This window comes from Macaca nemestrina, chromosome 3, assembly GCF_043159975.1.
Source record: "Macaca nemestrina isolate mMacNem1 chromosome 3, mMacNem.hap1, whole genome shotgun sequence".
NCBI lineage: Eukaryota > Metazoa > Chordata > Mammalia > Primates > Cercopithecidae > Macaca > Macaca nemestrina.
This window is the reverse complement of record NC_092127.1, coordinates 183,498,709-183,516,855: the sequence shown is the minus strand read 5'-3', so window position 1 is coordinate 183,516,855 and position 18,147 is coordinate 183,498,709. Positions and strand designations below refer to the sequence as shown.

Sequence of the window (18,147 nt, the reverse complement as noted above, 5' to 3'; positions counted from 1 at the left end):
GAAGATTTGAGAATAATAGTCAACTGCTCTAGGACTTTTCCAGAGTATCTCATTTCCTCTCTCTTTTTGTTTTTTCAATCAATCAAACAAGCAAGCAAGCAAGCAACCACCTGTGTTTGAAGCTTCTCCACTGTGCTAGCACTATAAAGTAATATGGACAAATGAGGCAGAGAAATAAAATACTGTCCTTTTCATGGGAGAACTTAACACTCTTAGGAGACAAGATGTCTTAGGGAACAACCCAAGAAGAAACTGAGAGACAATAGCATCCTATGTTCTTGTGTCCCTCCATCCCCCATTGAGTCACCTGCCTCTGTGCCCTCAGAAGTCTCCGCTCTCATCTCTGCTTTAGCCTTTATCTCACAGAATTGCGGTTGTTCACTTAACTTTTCTGGTTTTCATTTTTGTTTTTATTTCTTTGCCACTTGGCAAGTCAGTGCCTCACAATTTTCTACTCACAAACTTCAGGATTTGAAGCTACTAAAAATATCAAAATGTCAGAAATTCAGAACACGTTAGCGTAAAGAAGTAAAGAAACAGCTTACACAACTCAATACATTCTAAAACACTTCTCCCATCCTGGCCTCTCTCCTACCCTTTCCTTCTGTCTTAAATTTGTAATGACATTTTAATTTAAAAGTTGATAAAAATTATCCAGGAACATTTAACATTTGTAGATGGGGGCTGCATTTTTACTCAGATGGAACCTCCCAGCTTGAATGATTCATTTGTGGGAGTTGTACACAAGAGTTGCTTGCACAGAAAATCTTATGAGTAAATGATAAGTGAAGTCATCCTTTTCAGAAAATAAGAAGAGTTATAACTGGGGTGGAGAAGCACCTGCCCTCATCTCAAGAAGGGCCCTTATGCATGGCCACAGAAGAGTGAGGCCATAGCCCATGATTTTGGCAGTGATCATGCCCTCCCTGGGCATAGCAGGAGCCGTTAGGTCAATCCCAGCATTAACTTGTCTGTATTTGGATAAAACATGAGAATCGATCTTAAGTACTATTAGCGAGACCTGCCTATATTACCAGTAGCCAATGCAGCAGAAGCAGAAACAGCTGGAAAAAGCTACAAATCGGGGCCATGAGGGGCAGATGTAACTTGGCACTCAGGACTACAGAACATGTGGGGAGGGGCAGCAACAGCACCTCCTGTGATTTTTCTGCAAAGATTGAGGACGGACTCTGAGCTAGTATGTAAGTTTGTTACCCCTGTGATTTTCATCCATGCTCTTGATTTTTTTTTTTTTTGAGGTTATATGTCCAGGACACTCTTTTCTTCCATAAAAGAATGGAGCAAGAAAAGATGGGGCAGAAAGAAGGGAGAATGACCTGTTATTGGGAACATTCTGTCTATAGAAAGAACACTGTGATTGGTTAAAACAAAAGCAGCAACAATAAAATTACCAAACACCTCTGTGTTCTAGATAGTGTGCTGGACAGAAGGGACATAGAGACAGTGGGATGAAGTCATATAACTCTATTCGTATATTTATCTTAGCTCTTATATTACAATCATCTACTTGCCTGTCTTTCTAAAAAGACTGAGCTCCTCTAAGGCAAGGATACTGTCTTTTCTATCTTTGTGTCTCCAATGTATACTGTATCCTTGCTGGCTATGAAACTTGTTGTGCAAACTGAGACACTTGTGAGAATGAAATGGGTGCTATAAATGATTACTCCTGGGGGATAGACACAAGCCAGGACTTTCCCAGGCGAAAGGAAGAAGCACTGAACAGAACATGCATTTTCAAAGATAAATGCACCTTGGGCCAATTCTTTGAACTCAAGGCAAATCTTGAAACAGCCTCTGAGCTAGGCAGCGATTGACAACAGAGGGTATTTTGACTCTTTAGTTTTGTGTCAGTTGGGACATCTTACCATTGTGCATTATTGGGTTGTGACTGTGCAGAAACCCAATAAAAAAAAAAATAGGCATGTATGAGACTAGATGTTCCACAGTCATCCAAAGAATGACAAAACCTTTTCAAGAGGAACATGATAAGGTCTGTTGGCAAGGATCTTTCTTGGCATCCTGGGAACTTCTGGGGTGAATGTATGCACTGAGCTCAAATCAGAATATCTGCAGGAAAAAGAAAGGAAGCCAGACCAGGAAAGTAACAGGAAATGGATATCACTGCTGGAGACAATGACTAATTTAAGCAGAGTAGGAGAAAAAAATTTTCTTTTCCTTTGTGCCAGTTCCTTTTACACAACTTCAGAACATTCTATGACAACCCAGTGTGCAACTTGGCACTGTCAGAAGAGACCTGGGAAAGAAAGAAAATGCGGTAAGAAATGAAAACAGAATATTGTTGTTGAGAGCCTGGAGACCATTTCCAGAGTTTTTTACTCAGTGGGGAATAAGAAAATAGGAAAAACCTTTAAAAAAAAAAAAAAAAGAGTAAATGGTAAATTTCTCCCTCATCCCCATCTCTTTTCACTGGAGGCAACAAGGAAAAGAATGAATTTTCACGTTTGTCTTGGATTCTTCCTATGTAGAAAACAAAAAAATCTCAGTCAGATAAAACAAAACACTTTCCAAGACTCATCATGGAGGGGTGGCCTTAGTATGAAGTGATGATGCCCATCAATGGCAGAAAGCGTCTTTTCTTTCTCCCTCAGGTTTGGCCCCCAGTGCCCTTTGTTTGAGTCTCTTTTTTCTATCAACAGGAATTGAGTCTGTAGAGACTATATATAATGGTCTCCCCATGACTTCAGCATTTCTTTTTTCTTTTTTTCTTTTTTAACTTGAAGTTCCAAGTTACACGTGCAGAACGTGGAGCTTTGTTATATACATGTGCCATGGTGGTTTGCTGCACCTATTAATCCACCCTCTAGGTTCCCTCCCCTCACCCCCACCCCCAAAGGGCCCCAGTGTGTGTTGTTCCCCTCCCTGTGTCCGTGTATTTTCATTGTTCAGCTCCCATTTAAGAGTGAGAACATGTGGTGTTTGGTTTTCTGTTCCTGTGTTAGTTTGCTGAGGCTGATGGCTTCCAGCTTCATCCATGTCCCCACAAAGGACATGGTCTCATTCCTTTTTATGGCTGCATAGTATTCTATGGTGTATATGTACCACAGTTTCCTTATCCAGTCTATCATTAATGGGCATTTGCGTTGGTTCCCTGTCTTTGCTATTGTAAATAGTACTGCAATAAATATATGTGTGTATGTGTCTTTATAGTACAATGATTTATATTCAGCATTTCAAACAGCACATTTGAAGTAGACATGTGAGAGTTTCCAAGAGACCACTCATTTATTGCAAATAAAAAAAAGGGTGGGGGACAGTTTGAGTGTCTTTTCTTTTTTGTAACGGAATAGTAGTTCACTCCAGTTCAGTGCTGGACACCCAAGGGTATGCTCAGAGGGTTACAGTTTCTGCTCCCACAATGGTACTGTGGCTTGCACTGGCAAAGATTGAAGGTGAGCACATCTTGTTCTCATGCTTTTTTTCTTGGTTGCCTTCTCTTCTCTCTGCTTGATTAAACACGTGAGCTTGTAGCCTTTCCAAAACTAGTACACATCAGTCTCTTCCCTTCCTCCCATGCTTCTTGCTGGGACTATGGTATGTACATCCTTGGCTTGCTAGGCAATTCTACTCTGTGTGTGTGTGTGTGTGTACGTGTGTGTGTGTGTGTTATGTGGATGTTTTGTGCATACAAGTATATGGTGCATATATGCACATGTGTGTCCCATATATGCTATGTGTGTTATCTAGTGGGTGGATGTATATTGTATGTGTGTTTTACCTGTACTGGATGTGCTGTGTATGTAATGTATGTCTGATGTGCATATGATACATTGTATACATGGTTTATGCATGTTGTATGTGTGTAATATGCATGTATTGTATATGTGTTTGCGTGTTGTGTTGTGTGTGCTGTGTGCTCAATGTGTGTGTAATGCATATGTTGTATATGTGTTTTGTGTGTATTGTGTGTATGTGCATCATCGGAAATGTTGAACTACTTTCTTATGTTCATCACTTTTGTTGGACGTGCTGTAGCTCACCAATGTCTCTTTTCAGCTTTGGGCTGCTGGAACCACATTTCTTCAGCTATCTCTGAGTAGTGCACAAGATGTCAGGACTCCAGATTCACCGTTCCTCTGCAAACAACTGCTGACTTTCTGTAAGTTTATCAGCCATTTTGCATGCACAACGCTCTCCCTGGAGGCTTCATCCTCTCCCGGTTATCACTCACCAGTCTGCACTTTCTCATGGGGTTGTCAACTAATTCTCTCTGCATGCTCCTCCCTTCCCACTCATTCCTTAAACCACAGTGATGCAGCCTTCCTCTGCCATGACTCCACTGAAGATGGCCTCCCTGTGGTTAATGAAGAAGTTACTGCCAAATTCACTGGACATTTTTTAATCCTTATATTATAAAAATCAAACAATTGTAAGCATCGTCAAACTCTTCCTCCTATTTGAAATTCCTCTTGCTGAATTCGGCAGCGGCATATAGCAATTTCTCAAATAATGCTGTTTAATTCAACAATGTTTCATTATAATGTTTATGAAAAAAAATTTGATGCCCAGCTGGGGCCACTGTCTGTATGGAGTTTGCAAGTCCTCCCCAGGTCTGTGTCTGCATGTGTTTTCTCTGAGTACTCCAGTTTCTTCCACACGTCAAAACTGTGCACATTAGGTTTGTTGGTGCGTCTCAGTGGTCCCAGTCTGAAGGAGTGTGGATGTGGGCATGAATGTGCTCTGTGATGGGATGGCATCCTGGCCAGAGTTGGGTCCCACTTGGCTCCTGAGCTGCTGGGACAGGCTGCAGCCCCCCAAGACCCTGTACTAGAATAAATGAGTAAATGATTATCTAACTTGTTTTTATTCATTTTTCTTCAACACATGCATATCTCATATTTATGTCAACGTTTAATATTAGAAGTGTTTGGAGTTTCCATTTAGATGTATAATGATGTTTTTCTGACCAGAATATGGAGTACAAACTTAAGTCTTGTTAATATCAATTAGCCTGTGGAAAAATTGGTTTTGTCACACATCGTTTTGTTTGGAGTTGCCATTTTCAAAAGCCTAACGTTAAGTGAGATCTTTCTTCACTGTCACACTCCCCTTGCTTCTCTAGCAGTTCCTGAATCTTCTCCATCTCATTCTCTTCTTCAGTCCATTTTTTAAATATTAGTCCCAAGTATTCCATTGTAGTCTCCATATTTCAGTCTATACATTTTCCCTGACTGACCACATTCACACACTCAGTCTCATTTTCCTCCTCATGAATGACCCACAAGTGTCCAGGCTCAGCCAAGACCCCTTCCAGGTGCAGACCTGAGTTCTGCCTGCCTGCAGGACAACTCCCTCTGGGTATATCAGCAAGTAATCCCCCAGGATCTGCTCAGAGCCCATGAGTCCTCCTTTGTCTGTCATTGGCATCACTAAGCCTGTGGTCACTCAGGCCAGAAACCCAAGAGAGTCGCTTACCTTCTGGGAAGAGAGAATCCTATTTTCCTCAGAGGGTTGTTGTGGGACTAAAATGAGATAAGCAACACAAGTAAATTTAATATATTACCTAGCTTTTAGTAGGTATCCAGAATATGATTTTTCTTTCTTTTTCTCTCTTAAAACATTATCATGGAAGTTCATTGAGTCAGAGATTAGTTACAGATGGGAGTTTTCAGACACGACTTCAGTAAACAATCAAACAAAATTACAATATTTAAACAACAAATCATGAACAAGGACTGTCTCTGCAGCACATGAATTCACAAAGCGATTCTACAACACCTCCATTATTGATGCCTAGAAATCTGTGGGACTGGAGGACAGGAATTGTACTGTCTACTTTGTAGAAAAGGAAACTGTGCTTCTGATGGATTCAGTGACTTCACCAAAGTCACCCAGCAGGCCAGTGGCAGAGCTGGGAGAGAAATAATCAGAAAGATCAGAATCCAGTTTAAAGAGGTATTCACATAAAAAGCTGGGAATGGCCACCTGGAAAACACAGACATCAGAGAAGTGAAGTCAGTTCTTTGAAGTTAAAAGTTAAGATTTTGCCTATGAAGGAAGAAAACAAACAAAAAAATTTAACAGGATTACAACATTTTCTATACAAGGCTGGTTTATGAGTTACAACAATTTAATTAGTTATAGTTTTTCTTTTCTGTACAACCTGTTTTCATTTCCTTTCCAATTTAAAAGAGTATGTTTAACCTTCCAGTAGACCAGAGGTCCCCAAGACCTGGGCTACAGACCAGTGGTCCTGGGCTACTCAGCAGAAGGTGAGAGTGGTTGGGCAAGCATTACCCCCTGAGCTCTGCCTCCTATCAGATCAGCGGTGGCATTAGATTCTCATAGGAGTACGAGCCCTACTGTGAACTGTGCATGTGAGGGACCTATGTTGCATACTTCTTGTGGAACAGTTTCATCTCGAAACCATCCCTCCCACTCCCATGAAAAAATTATCTTTTGTGAAACTCGTCCCTAGTGTCAAAAAGGTTGGGACTGCTAGATTAGATAATTTGACAGCCGTGGTCTTTGTGTGAGAGAGGTAAGAGGGAAGTTACTGTATAACAAAAATCAACAATAAGAGGGTAGGGGGTCTTCCCTTCCCTGGTGCCCTTTAGTCATTTACATTTTACAAAACACTGTAGGTGAGGGAGGAGGCTAATCCATAGTAAGAAAAACAAAGTTTACAGCTGCCTATGTTGCAGCTGCCTGGCACCTGACTCAAGCCCTGTGATCTTATTCCTTTAAGGCGCAAAATAATTTAAAGTTCCAACAGCTTAGAGTTGGAATTACTTATTTTTACTCCTCCCAAGTGTGTGTTCCTTCTGTTTCTTGTGGCCTGCTAATAATCAGGTGGGTAGTGTCTCTCTACCAAGGTAGATATTACCCAATTGGACAGATTGACAGGCCACCATCCATCTCTGAGTTCAGTGGAGGGGGCAGTGGCTGAATTAAGAGGGTCTAATCACCATAAAAGTCATTGGTGAGGTTGAAGCTTATGATAGTTTTTAAGATAGGGATATAGATTTGGGGAGAGAAGTGTAAGGGGTTTGCTAAGCCTAAGATAGGGATATAGATTTGGGGAGAGAAGTGTAAGGGGTTTGCTAAGACGTGATACATAGAATGAGATAGATGAAGGAGTAGCTTCAGGAATATAAATCTGCCAGACACATGATGTAGATTATTTTGCCTGTCTATGGGTGATCATTTCTGGAAGAGTGAGTACAATGCAGTGCCAGGTGCCACGGCAATTCAAAAAAACTAACTAAGCTCACCATTTTATAGTCAGTGTAGTAGAATCATATACATGATCTGATGTGGACCTTGCAATCACCCTTTGATATTTTAGTTATCATTATTATTATTATTCCTCCTCTATAGGCCAGGACAGTGCAAATCTCAGAGTAGAGAATTTGTAAAAGGTCTTGTTCCAAGGTCAACTAGCAGAGAGACAATAGACAAAAATCTAAGGCTATAGACCTAAAATCTCTTTAACTTGTTTACCATGCTACATCTGGGTCTCAACCTTTGCTCTCATCTTGGGCAGAGGCCTGAACGTAAGCCTCTCACAAATGTAGATACTAATAACCACTCTACCTACCCCATGCCATTGTTTGTGAAATCCAGATTGATGACGTACATGGAAGGGCTCTGTAGAATCCAATGTAGTATTATAGACCTGGAGAGTATTGGTATCAATGGGTTTCCATTTCTGCTGCCTTTCTGCTCCATGACTTTCAGCTTTATCTCACGGAGGGAGCTACCATTTTCTTTGCTGGCAATACAAGGCTGGTCAAATCAATGAGCCGAGCCTTCCTCAGCCATCAGGACAATGTGTGTTCCATTCCTGCACAGGAGGCTCTGGGCTGTTTGCAGTGCTGCCCTCGTATCATGGATGTCAGAATGTCAGTGTGAGATGCCAGATCTCACAGGGTAAGCTCCTCTTTCTGCAAAGGAGTGGACACAGGACTGCAGTGGTGAAGTACAACATGCCCAAGGTCACACAGATGGTTAATGGAAAAGCCATTTCTAATAAACCATCTGTGATTTTCTTTTTGAGACCTTTAGCCTCTCTTTAGGCCCTTTCTATCCACATCACTGTATTCAAACAAAGAAAATAAAAGGCCTTCTCAGCCCCCGTGTTCTACTTTCTGCCTTGTGGTCTAGTTCCAGGAAGTGGGTGGTGGGGAGGGAACACAAATTCATCCTACTACTTTTTGGAGAGTGAGCTGGCTAAGAGGTGATTTTGTTTTGTTGGTATCAGCACTTTAGCAAATGTAACAGGCTTCTGATTGTTTCTGTGAAAGAAGAAGACTAACGGGAGGAAAAAGAAAAGAGGTGAGCAACAAGGTGCTGATGCTTTAAAGGAATAGGTGAAAGTGACAACAGCAATAATAACAATGGTAACTAACATTTGTTGAGCACTCAGTGTGTGCCTAGATGTGTGCTTACAACATTTTCATTAATCTTTGTGAAAACACTATGAGGCAGTTATTATTGTTATATTTACAAAAAAAAAAAAAGGCTAAGTCTACGTGAGGTTCAGTGACTTTGGATAGCATGACAAAATAGTAAAAGGATAGGTGGAACGTGAACTCTGACCATCCAGTGGCAGAGGTTTTATGCCAGGGCATTATGTCACATTGAGGGTAAGACAGTGAGAAGCATTCCTGTTGGGGTGCCAGGATTTTCAGATGACCAATATATCCATGCTGTCTGGGTAGTCTACCCCTAACAGGTAGTACATTCCCCCAGGGTACTACTAACAAGTACTACAGGTACTACCTGTTAGGGATAAAGGTAGCCTTATAGAGAATGATTCAGAGGCCTCAGTCATGGGCTCATTCATTCACTTTTTTTTTTTTTTTTTTTTTCTGTTCAACAGGTGTTATCCTATTGGATTAGAGATTTTAAGCAAGTGAAATAGTGCTCCCACCTATACTTGACATTTCTTGTTCTTTGGCCTTTGGTGTGGCAGGCAGAATTCTAAGATGACCTCATTGACTCTCACCCTTTTCTTATTCTCTCCCCTTAGAGTATGAGTAGAACTTGAAAATGTGATGAATGTGAGACTAGAGAGTGAACAGAGTTGCTTCTGAGTATGCTTAAGATTCTTGATTGTGAAAAGATGGGTAGAGAAAGGGTGATCGCTGGGAGTGGGGACACCAGATACATGATATGTCTAGAGATACAGAAGAGAGAAGGAATTTCGTGAAACAAAATCCCATAAAAATAGCAGATGAGGTGGTTACCATGGGATGGGAGTAAAGAAGAGATTACCCATGAACAGAAGTCTTACTGCCTTGTCTGTATCTTTCTAATAAGTAGGAGTGAAACGAGGGAGAATCTCATCTGCCTAAAGAGAATGGGACATTGTAAGCTTTGTAATAAAATCTGAGGGTTTAATGTTGATGCACATATTCATATACCTGCCACTCATTAGCCTCTAATGTAACCTTAACTTGATGGTATGTGCCTAGTAGACATTCAAATTCCTCAAAGTATTACAGTTTCTGGGTTTTTTTTCTAGGCATCTTGTAAAATTGTACTTCTCTCTTCCCTTGCAGTTAGGCATGGCTGTAGGAGTTGCTTTACCAACCACTTTCGGGAAAACACCTTAGAACCAGTTCTCAATTACTATCTTGTCTTCTCTGCCACAACAATCTGCAGTTATTTTGAGTGGGCTGTTCTTCCAACCTGGGCACTGAAGAGAGAAACAGTACAGCTTCTAGTTTATCCATAATGAGCATTTCAGGACAGTAAGAAACACACATTTCTTGTTTTAATGTATTGGGGTTTGGGAATTGATTGTTACTGTAGCATGATCTAGATCATCCTGACAAAAGCAACACATAAGGAAAAAACACTTGGCTCCCCATTATTGAGATATTCCCCAAATGTATGAATGACACCATGCCATGTGCCGAGGACCATTAGAGCAACAACCAAAAATGGCAACACAACAACAACAGCAGCAGCAAACACAATTGTGTCTCCATGCGTAGCCCTCTGGGCTTCCATGGCAATTATAGTCACTGGGAGGATTGCACTGACTTTTCTAAGAATTCACTGCTCTCTCGAAGCAGGGACTCTATATCCACATTTCCCATATCATTTCTCCACAGCTTGTCCTTAGGGTGAAAGAACAAGGGCTTTTATAACACATTCCATTGGCTGGGTTTATGATGCTCTGCCTCACTCCCTCTGCCCCGAAGTAAAGCTGAATTATAAAATAGGGCCAGTCTTATCTTGGGCAGCCATGCAACAATGGTTTCTGGAGGTGAGTGTTGAAATATATCTTGGGGCTTTGGGAAATGTTTTCAATTCAACATTCTGTGATCCTTGTCCAAAGATCCTTGATAGCATCCTTTAGGCGTCACTGAATACAATCAGCACACACACACAAAAAAACAACAAAATTTTTGCATTCAGATGCCTTAAACTAACAAGTAAAGAAGCTAATATCTAGAAAATATTTTGTAGACTAAGTAAAAATATGACTATAATTACATGTATATATATAAATAATAATAATGTAGTCACGTACATTCATAGATAGTCATATATATTAGGGTTCAGAGTCTTTGAGAAGAATATTGCCCAGGTGTCAGAAGATTTGGGTTTTAGTCCAAGCTTATCATTAAACAAGAAACCTAAAACAAATGGCTTTCCTTACATTTCCTATTTATACAATAAAAACATTGAATATATAAACTAATTGTTCTCTGAGGGCTCTTAAAACTCTGATATTCTAGGATTTTAGTTATTATTATGCCACAGCCTCATCTAATCATAGTAACAATAGCTAACATTTCAGTTCCAACAACTATGGAGGATTGTTGGCAAAGATAGTGACAATTATTCCCTTCCCTTTGTCGTATGAACTTATAGTTCTATCAAGTGGTAGAGTCTAGGCTGGCCTTGTGGTTTTCTTTGACCAATAAAACAAGGCAGAAGTGGTGTTGTGCCAGTTAGAAGCCTAGGTGTCAAGAGTCTTGCATGCTTCCTCTTTTTCTTTTGGAATACTGCTGCTACCTTATGGACAAGTTCAAGGTAGGCTACTGAAAGATCTGAGACATGTGGCCCATGCAAATTCTATCACCCCAACCAACAGTTACCCAACTGCCAGAAAATGTAAATGAGACCACCTAGAGAAACCAACCCCCAGCCAATCCACCAGCTGACCTCAGACTCCTGAGCCAGTCCCGCTGAGATCTACCAATACTAGTTCAGATCAGCAGAGCCATCCAGATTACCTGTAGACTCATAAGCAAAAAGACATTGTTGTTTTAAGCCACTAAGTTTGAGGGTTGTTTGTTACATAGATGTAGTAATAGATAATTTATGCAACATGTCAAAAATTAACTCATTTGATCCTTACAACAAACCAATAAAGAGGTATTATTATTATTATTATTATTATTCTACTCATTCTACAGAGGAAGAAACAGAGACAATTTACTTGCCCTACTAGTGAGCAGATGAGCTGGAATTTTACCTCAGGTTGTCCTGCTCTAGAACCTCCATTTTTCCTATGATAAACACAAACTAGTAAATAATTTCTGCTAATTGTAAGAAATATCTGCCACCCATATACGTCTGTCTGCCAACCCACACTTTCACGTTAAAGTGAAATAAAACACATATAAAAATTTCACAGTTATAACTACCAATGCAATCCCTCCCCACTCCCCCCTCCCCATGATAGGCCCCGGTGTGTGATGTTCCCCTTCCTGAGTCCAAGTGATCTCATTGTTCAGTTCCCACCTATGAGTGAGAACATGCGGTGTTTGGTTTTCTGTTCTTGTGATAGTTTGCTAAGAATGATGGTTTCCAGCTGCATCCATGTCCCTACAGAGGACACAAACTCATCCTTTTTTATGGCTGCATAGTATTCCATGGTGTATATGTGCCACATTTTCTTAATCCAGTCTGTCACTGATGGACATTTGGGTTGATTCCAAGTCTTTGCTATTGTGAATAGTGCCGCAATAAACATACGTAATGACGAGTTGATGGGTGCTGACGAGTTGATGGGTGCAGCACAGCAACATGGCACAAGTATACATATGTAACAAACCTGCACGTTATGCACATGTACCCTAGAAGTTAAAGTATAATAATAATAAAAAATAAATTTAAAAAAATTTCACAGTTTACATTCACATTACACATCTTCATCCACTTTGTCTTTGAGTTATGGATGCCAATAATAATTTCACTTATTATCTCCAAAGACAGTCTTTACAAATCTCCCTTACTTTCATTTATTTCAAAAAAATTATTGAGAAAGAGCAGCAGAAATAAACTCCTTCCCACCCAGAGAAGTTTTTTTCCTGCAGATCTGGAATCTGAGGAGTCACACTTTCAATGGAACACCCATTCACTTACCCTCACCTAATTAAATGTTGCTCTTCTTAAGGATGTTTCATAGACATTTCCACCAACTGCTGCTAATGGCAGAGACAAGGGAGAGACTATTTTAGTGGGTGTTTCTGACCACAGCCCAAAGTGATCCCTTGGGTATGTTGCATTGCATAACAGATTACCACAATAACAAACCTATATTATCTCATCGTTTCCATGGGGCTGAAATCCCGGTACACCTTATCTGGGGTCACTGGATCTCTTACAATCAAAGGGTCAGCCAGTGTTGCAATCATTTCAAGACTCAAATACGGAAGAATATGCTTGCAAGTTCATGCATCTAGTCATTGGCAGGGTTCAGTCCTTGTGGGTGGTCTGACTGAGGGCTTTAGTTCTTTGCTGGCTGTTTCTGACCAGGTGGTCATCTCAGTAGGGCAGCTGACAGCATGAAAACTGGCTTCATCGGTGGGATTAAATGAGAGGAAAGAGAGAGAGAGTGAGAGTTTCTCGTTTTTTTTCTAACCCAAACTTGTAAATTTATTTCTATTAATTTTGCTGTATTCTATTATATTCCCTTTTTAAAAAAATATATACATTCATGGGGTGTAAGTGCAATTTGGTACATTGATATATTTCGTTGTGGTGAAGTCAAAGCTTGCACTGGAGCAATGCACATTGAACTCACCAAGTGACCTCCCATCATGACCCCCCTCCCACCCCAGCACCCCTCTAGGTTTTTATTGTCCATCATTTTACTCTTTGTTTCCATGTTTACACATTCTTTAGCTCCCACTTACAAGCAAGAATGTTTGGTATTTTTCTTTCTGTGTCAGAGTTGTTTCACTTAAGATAATGGCTTTCAGTTCCATGCATGTCGCTGTAAAAGACATTCTTTTTTATGAATGAATAGTATTTCACTGGGTATATATACCTCATTTAATCTAATTTTCCATTGTTGTATACTTAGGTTGATTCTGTATCTTTGTTATTGTGAATTGTGCTAAGAAAAATATACCAGTGCAGGTATCTTTTTATGATTTTTTCCTGCCTTTGGATTGATATTCAGTAGTAGAATTGCTAGATTCTATAATAGTTCTATTTTTGGTTGTTTAAGAACTAGCCATGCTATTTTCCATAGAGATTGTACTAATTTACATTCCCACCAACAGTGTATAAGAGCTCCTTTTTCTCCAAAATTTTGACAAATCTATTATTTTTTGTCTTTTTAGTAATAGCCATTCTGATTTGTGTAAAATGGTATCTCATTGTGATTTTAATTTGCATTTCTCAGATAATTAGTGATGTTGAACATCTTTTCGTGTGCTCGTTGGCCATTTGTATTCTTTTAAAAAGTGTCTATTAATGTCTTTAGCCCACTTTTAATGAGATTACTTGGGGTTTTTTGTTGAGTTGTTTGAGTTTTTTGTAAATTCTGGATATAAGACCTATATTAGTCCATTCTCACATTTCTATAAAGAAATACCTGAGACTGGGTAATTTATAAAGCAAAGAGGTTTAATGAGCTCACGGTTTGGCGGCTGTAAAGGAAGCACTATGCTGGCATCTCCTTGGCTTCTGGGGTGACCTCAAGAAACTTTCAAACATGGCTGGATCAGAAGGAAGAGACAGAGTGGGGTGTTACACACTTTAAAAATGACAAGATCTCATGATAACTCACTCACTATCATGAGGACAGTACAAAGGGAATGGTATTAAACCATTCATGAGAAACCATCTCCATGAACAAATCACCTTCCATCAGGCCCCACCTCCAACTTTGGGGATTACACTGTGACATGAGGTTTGGGCGAGACACAGGTCCAAACCATATCAAGACCCTCATTGTATGTATAGATTGCAAATATTTTCTCCCATCCTGCAGGTTGTCTGTTCACTCTACTAATTATTTCTTTTTCTGTGACTAGGGTTAGCATATACTCAAGGGACAGGAAATGCAAAAGGATGTATATGCCAGGAGGTGTAAATCATTGAGGGCCATCTTAGAAGTCTGTCTATTATACCTTGCAAGCGAGATACGTCTTTGAAGCTTTGTGTTTCATCTTTAAAATGTATGAATATTTCCATTATATGCAAAAGTCATTATGTCTACATTTATTTCAACCGAAGGATAGTATCTGAATTATTTCTTATCAGGAGATGACACCTATTTTCTATTCTGTGACTTTCAGTATGACAGTTTGCAGGCATAAGCTCTGTTTGGAGAAGCATTGCCTGGGTCATTTTCTTATCTTTTCAATTCAAATCAATCTTGTCATTTGTATAAAGGAGAAAAATAAGACCCAAATGGGACAGTGAAGGTCACCACTCTCCAAGGCAATGACAAAGTTGAAACTATATCCTGGGACTCTGGGGTTGGGGCCAGAATAGTTCTTTCAAGACCTTGCTTTAGTTGTGTCTCAAGCACACCTACTAGCATTTAGCACATACTTAATTTGACTTTTCCTAACAGTGCATGGCATGTGTGCCTTGTTCTCCCTGTGATGCTATAAGGTGTTAAACTCAAGAACCAAGTCACATTTGTTCCTGGCACATTGATAGTCACATAAGACATGTTCAGAGTCCATTCCATTTATTCTTTTTTTCTTAATGTGGGAAGTCTTGATAATCAGGATTCTGTTATCTGTCAGAAAACTTTTTTTTAATTAAAATATCTTAGGGTAATCGCTCACTCTCCCCTCATGGCTTTTCTCAGGCCCTCATTTTGCTCTCCTGATTCATGATGACAAACTGCAAACAAGTCCTCTGACACCAAGTTCTTCTTTATTTCTATACATTCTCCTCCCTTTAGCTTCTATAGGGTTTTGAAAGCAGATCTCTTTTTCCTGCTAAAAACCCACCAGTCCTCACATTTTCTTCAAATATATGTCCAATTCCTTAGGTAGACCAAGTAGGGTCTTCATGTCAGGACCCTGGCTTAGCCTACAATTTCATCTCATCCCTCTCTTTGTCATCGGTCCTACTCTTCATCCAAACCATACTCCTTAGATATTCCCTAAAAGGCAGAGTTGTTTGTGCCTCCATGCCAATATCCACGTTGTGTCCTCAGCTTTGAATCACCTTTCCTCAAGCCTCTTCTCTCTCTTACTCATTCTTCAAGATTTATTTTAAGCATCTCCAGCATTGGAAGCTTTTTATGTGTCCTCCTCTCCCAGTCTGTACTTCTTACGAAAGCTCTCAGACATTCACTTCAGCTATTATCATTCCTCCTCTTTACATCTTCAATATCACACCCAAGCACCAATAACTACAAGATTCACAACAAAAACCACACAGCAATGAGCTATTTTCACATCATTTACTAAGCTCTTCTGACACATCAAACACTGTACTATGTTTAGTGTATGTTATCCTCTTTCTCTTATAGTAACTTTAAGAGATCAGTGTGTATGAGCTTTATGAGTAAAGTTATCTCAGAGAAGTTAAGATACACATGGTCAAAAATAGATCTCGGATGCCAGTCTAGGTCTGTCTTGTGTTCTGTTACTATACTTCTCAGATTTATATTATTGAGGCAAATTATCAGGTAAAACTGAATCAGCATGACCTTTAGGGCATTGTCTCCGCAATACTCTTGTGAATACCCTTGTGATCGATCAAATTTGTGCAACATTTGCTAAAAATCAGCAACCTTTGCTTTTCCTAATTGAATTTGAGAATTAGCTTGAAATGGGTCCAGGGGTGTGGCTACTGGCAGCATGGTATTGGTATCACACAGAACTGTTCTCCTGCTTGACTCCGTAAAGTGCTTTTCATTGCTTTTGAAGCCCTCAATGATCTAGTCCCTGCATCTGGATTTTGGGTATCAGATGTTCACAGCAGTGGTTTTTAACCATTAGCATGAACTTGTAGTGCTTGATAAAATACAGATTACTGAACCCCACCCCCAGGGCTTCTAATTCAGCGTTCCGAGGTGGCCCTGAGAATTTGCATGTCTAACATGTTCCCAGATGACGTGGGTGCTGCTGGTTTAGGGACCATGGATCATCTATTGAAAATGATGAGTTTACAAAAATTGTCTGGGAATGCTAGGGGAAGGGAGGCTATGGTCACACTCCACAGAATGCTTAGGCTGGTTACTGTTCCACCCACTTAGAGAAGGTAGCAACCACTCTGCATTCCCTCATGACAGCCGGCCTGCTTTCCTAGCAACTGAGAGTGAGTTTTTATGGTCATTTTCAGATATTTCGATTCACTGTTTCACATTATTATTAAACAAATCTGGATACATTTCTTCTTAAATGAGATAATAATATCTTTATTGTTTAATCTTTATTGTTTACTTAGGACATCTATTATTTGCAGTCTAATGCATCCCAAGTGACATGGCCCTTTTATATGAGCTTCTAAAAAGCACCATCTCACCCTCCAAGCCCCACTCCCTGGAGGTGTGATTATATCTTTCTTTTTTCCTTCTTTTTTTTTTTTTTTATGAGACAGAGTCTAGGTCTGTCGCCCAGGCTAGAGTGCAGTGGCGCGATCTCGCTCACTGCAACCTCCGCCTCCCGGGTTCACGCCATTCTCCTGCCTCAGCCTCCCAAATAGCTGGGACTACAGGCACCTGCCATCATGCCCGGCTAATTTTTTGTATTTTTAGTAGAGATGGGGTTTCACCGTGTTAGCCAGGATGGTCTCGATCTCCTGACATCGTGATCCACCCGCCTTGGTCTCCCAAAGTGCTGGGATTACAGGCGTGAGCCACCATGCCTGGTCAAGGTCTCCTTCTACCTAAGAGTTTTGGTTCAATTTCTTCCGGTCTTGAGGTCCTTATTTCATCATTGAATCATTTTAACACGTGTTCCATCAGCTTCCCCCTCTTTATCTTGCCCTCTTTGGCATATAAACATGCTCAAGTTTTCTACTCTTAATGTAAAATGCTGAGGATGCTATTCTTTACCAATTCAACTTTAAGACTAAAGACACATTTTGGCAAAGAGATTCTTTACAGCCCAGGTATTGTTGACGTTTCTGATAAGAGGTGTAGTTATTGTGAAGAGCCCTAGTGAAGCTCTGCAATGAGATTTCAGACACAGCAATATTGACCTGTGTCTCCTGGAAAGAAACAGAAGAAGTGTCAGAGTCACTAATGTTGGGGAAAGAGAAAGAAACATGCTACTGTTTACATGAGCTGTAGTTTGTAGCTGTACACAGACCACACTTAAAGATATTGCCAGGGACTTCAAGAAGAGGAAGAGAGAGGTCTATGCATGTTCAGTTTTCCACTGTAGAATTTATTCAAGAAAGTCTCACTTGTTTAAATCAGAAAGGTTTTTTTGCTTTAAAAGCAAATAAATGAACAAGTAAACACATTTCTTTAGAGTTTGATTGAAGCCAGGCATTGCTTTTACATTTTACAAGTATGGAATGATAAGGTACTTCTTGAAGGAAATGCGATGGAATGTGAATTAAAATTCAATTGCCTTGATCCACTGAGTCATGTCAATCGTAATTCTCATCTCTCTCTCCCTTTCAGAAAGATTTGACAATGCAGTGTCTCCAGTTTTGATGTCCAATTTCAAATTTGCTGCAATACATTCTCAGTCCACAAAGGCAGCACTGACAGCCTTGGGACAATTCAGAAATTACTTCTTAACTGTCGAATTCAGTAGACTTACATCAGTTCCTCATTTCACCTAATTTATCTGCTTCATTTGACACTATTGACGTCTCTTCTAGAGAAAACGTTATTTGCCCTTTTCTGTTCCTCTTTTCCTTTGGCCTTGAAACTTGTTTTCTTTCTGTTTCCAGTCTTTTCATGCTGTTTCTTACCGTTTCCTATTTATT

General features: G+C 40.0%; 1 long non-coding RNA gene across 1 annotated transcript in view; it reads left to right on the top strand.

Annotated features, from left to right (window-relative positions):
* The first annotated feature begins 3,858 nt into the window (after positions 1 to 3,858).
* Positions 3,859 to 18,147, top strand: part of LOC105487921 (uncharacterized) — a 28,999-nt gene continuing 14,710 nt past the window's right edge. Inside the window, exon 1 of the long non-coding RNA XR_011620669.1 lies at positions 3,859 to 4,138. This is a non-coding gene — a long non-coding RNA (uncharacterized lncRNA). The remainder of the gene's footprint in view (positions 4,139 to 18,147) is intronic.